Consider the following 4,128-nt stretch of genomic DNA (forward strand, 5'->3'; position numbering starts at 1 on the left):
TTCCCCGGTGTGAGACCACATAGCCGTGACGTTCCCTGTAGTGATGGAGAGATCAGGGGAAGTGTCTTTGGAGACGCTGTTACCCATGCGCGTGGGAGTATGCGGGTCTGACAGCAGTATGAAGTTTTCCTCCTCAAGGATGGAATGCAACGCGGTTCCTCTCTTGTTGGTGTAGCTGTATCCCCATAAAGGATGTGCGGCGTTAAAATCTCCCACGATGATGAGGGGATTAGACAATGCAATGCGTTTTGCTTGCTTGATGACGAAAGAGAGGTTTGCATCTTGGCCCCTTGGACGGCAATATATGTTTAGTAAGTAAAGGCTCTGCGCCACTTTAACTTTCCTCGGGACAATCAGTATTCCAATTTTTCCCGACTGCTGGAGCGGATGCTGTATAGCTGTGATTCGTTTGCTTATTAGCGTGGCGAGAGAACTTGAGGGTCCGTATTCATATGAGATAAAGCCGGGTAGTTTTGCCGGGGAGTTTGTTTCCTGAAGGGTAATAACATCTGGTGACTCCTGAGCCGTGGCAATGTACTGAGCCAATGAGCTGGCCTTGTTCTTGTAGCTCCTACAGTTCCACTGCCATATGGCGAGTTTTGACGCTTGCGTAGGAATCCGCCTATTCTTGGGAGTTGCCATCTTGAGAAGTGGCATCTTCTGACAGGTGTGATGGCCTGCTGTAGGGCTTGAGGTCTCGGCGAGAGTGACGAGCAACAGTCGTCTGTCCCTGTACTTCTAATTTATCTAATCGTTGCGTGATTTATTTAGCATGACCATCATTTGCTTTACGGTTTCGGCAATTTCGGTATTTTCTTGAGCCAGCGAGACTTCTATCATGGTGGCAGATTGGTAAGTTGGTTCTGAATTGGGTGTTTGCGGGGTTGTTGGTTCGGGGCGTTCGGGTTTTTTGCGTTTCTCTGGCGTAGTGTTTGCCCCTTGCCTAATTTCTGCCTTGAGGGCGAGAAGCTCACTTTGGAGTTGTCTGTTTTCTTGGCGTTGTTGTTTAATCTCGGCAAGAAGCTGCGCGTTTAGTCGTTTAAGTTCCGCATGCTCGTCAAGCTTAGGGGGATTGGGGGTAGGAGGAGGAGGGGTCTGAGCACGTGGAGAGAGCATCTGAGCCCAGCTCACCTGTACTCCCGTCGCATCTTCTGCGGTTCTTCGCTTGGCGCTGGGTGTCCTTCTACGGGACCTGGAAGTTGATCGTGCCTTGCTCCCGTCTGGATCTGGAGCGGGATCTTGACTCCCGGCGACCCTGGCTGGATCCGCTCTGCTTTTTCCTCCGGTTCACTGGTGGAAGAAACCGTTGCGGGCATTCCTTGCTAGCCGTGACGTGGTCCCCGCTGCAGAGTGCACACTTAGGCTTGCAGTCGTGTTCAGCGCCCTGTTTTGTCTGCTGGCCGCAACGCTTGCAGTGGGCGTCTGTAAGCGTGGTAGGCTGAGGGCAGACGTCGGCTCTGTGACCTGTAGCATGGCACAAGTTGCAAAAGGCGTGGGTCCGCTTGTAGAGGTAGCACCTTGTTTCAACTCCTCCGATGTACACGAAGAACGGGACTTTCTTTCCGGCGAATGTTATTACTACGGTTCCTGACTCGCCCAGTCTTCTGCACGTGAGAGGCTCATAGCCGGGAGCAGAAAGGACTGCCATTATTTGCTCCGTTGTGACGCCGATGGAGATGTTGTGAATAACCCCTTTGCAGGAGTTGTCGGGTGATATTCCGTAGGCGTTGACCGGGAAAATGCTGCCTTCTATCTTCAGTTGATGAATTTTGCTAAGTGCTTTCGCCGCCGCTAGAAACGGAGTGCTTACGACGAGCATATGCTTCATTAATTCTGATCTTTAGGTCCGCTTCTCTCCACGTTAGATTTGCTTCATGCAAAATGCAGCTGGCAAGCGTGTACGGGCTGATTTTTCGCAGTGCCAGGCCGTTGCGTGGGCGAATAGCCATCTTGTAATCATTCTCCGGAAGTCGGGGTGGTTTCGGCCTGTTTGAAGGCACCTTCGAGTTGCTGGTTGCCGTGGTTGCCGGTTTGAGTGGGTTTCGGCCTGCCGCAGTCGTGGTCGGGCGCTTATTCTTGCGTTAATTCAGCTCGCCTGGTGACTTCTATCCATGGTGCAGTGGCGTCTTCGTCGTCTTCTGCGGAGCAGGAAAATGCGGGCGAAGGTTGCTGGTCCATGTCGTCGTCTGCGCTGTCAGGCAAGGGTGTTTGGCCAGGGACGACAGACGACGAAGCCTCAGGGGCTCCCACGACGTGCGTCGATGTCGCATCCATAGGCGGTTGTAAAGGTAGTAGCTAATATATATCTGGCGTAGAATAGGGGTGTTCTGAAAGTGGCCGCGTGAAGTTTGGAGAAGGTATAGTGGAGGCGGCTGCAAATGTCCGTGTAGCAAGAGGGAATGGGTTGGACGAAGTGTGACCAAGTCGTCCACTCTGGCCGGGCACGCCTAGAAAATAATGCCGCATCTTTCCCTGGAAGCAAGCGAGCCCAGGATTCCACAGTTCTACATTCCAAGAAAATTTAGGCAGCAGTATGCGTTTTCCGCGGCAAAGCACTGAAGAAAAGTGCCATGCGGTTTTGTTTTGATTTTTTTTTTACGCCGAAGCAATCCCCACTGAGCTCACAGATGCGGCAAAGAGCAAAAAACACCCTAAAGAAGGTTTTTTTCTTTTTTTCTTTTTTGCTTTTGACGTCACGGGCCTTCGTGACGTCGAAGCTCCGCTCATGAACTGAGGACCTGGAAAAAGGGCTCCCCGTTTCTTTGTGTAGCCAGCAGTAGCCATGGCGCTTTCTGCTGACGCGGACACGAAAATTTTCTTGGATGGTTAGAGATATAATGCTACGCAGTAAAAAGCGATGATGGCGACTTCCTGTTCGCGAACGTAGCAGCTCTGCCTACCAATGCCGTTTTTAAGTGGGAGCATGTGAGTTCGCGTTGGTTCACGTCGCTAGTCCCACTGCGTCACTGCTGAGAAAGAGACGAGTTCTCTCTCTGTCTCTGCTGTGTTGTTGCTTGAGCTAGAGGATGCGCGCTCTCCGTCGCCGCTTGGACTGGATAAAACCAGGCAAGAACACTTGAAGACAGTCTTCTATTGAGTTGCGCACTCAAATAAATGATTTCTTGTTTTTTTTCCTCCATTGGAAGACTTCATTCACCGTCTTCAAGCAAGATATTTGCATGCACATCGGCGTGCTGCCAATTCTTTTCTTGGCAGGGCTTTTGATAAGACGATCCTTCTGATAAGATGAACAAATAATCATGGCCCCTTCGAGTTTGTCTTAACGGGAGTTAACTGCATTAACAAGTTTTCCACCACATCAGGAATTTTAAAGCAAAGCTTTTTACCTCTACCCCCCAAGGGTTCTTTCGCGACCGTTGGTGTCACCAGAAAACTCCAGCGAAGAAATAAAAGAATCTACTGGCACCGCCGGGAATCGAACCTGGAAGTAATAGACTAACAAAGCGAGAGCCCGTTGTCTTACCGATTTAGCTACGAGCCCACGCGAAGACTGGGAAGAAAGGTGGTGTACTCACCAAGCACATCTACGGGTTTACCCCCGACGTTCTCGCTGAATGCCACGTGAAAGCGTTACGCGACCACTCACGCCCGTCTAGTGGCCCTGTGCGCACCTTTCTCATGGGATAAGAGTTAAAAAAATTCAAGGAAGCTCACACCAATGCATGGCATCTCACTTCTAGTACTCCAATGTGCTAAAGCCTGTGGCCTCCAGTGTTCACGTAAACACTTACAGCTCCTTGTCGTCCGCCCTCACGCCAAACCAAGGAATGCATTCAAATACTCCTTGATGGCCAGGCCATCACTCCAAACCCCAGCATCAAGATCCTGGGCCTACATCTCGAGGCTAACACCAAGAGTGACGTCTCCTTGCAGCGCCTCAAAAACAGCATTAATCAAATCATACACATGATCAGGCGAGTTGCCACCAAGAAGCAAAGCCTAAAGGAATCCGGTACCTTTCGATTAACTGAAGCTTTTGTCCTCTCGAGAGCTACTTACGTCAACCCCCTGTCTTCTTCTCGACAAGGAAGACATAGAGATGCTTTATATAATGATTACAAAGGCCGTCGTGCAGGCCATTCGTCTTCTCATGAGTGCGTCCACACA

Source organism: Haemaphysalis longicornis, unplaced genomic scaffold (assembly GCF_048455015.1).
Source record: "Haemaphysalis longicornis isolate Haplotype H1 unplaced genomic scaffold, Haemaphysalis longicornis Haplotype H1 scaffold_1, whole genome shotgun sequence".
NCBI lineage: Eukaryota > Metazoa > Arthropoda > Arachnida > Ixodida > Ixodidae > Haemaphysalis > Haemaphysalis longicornis.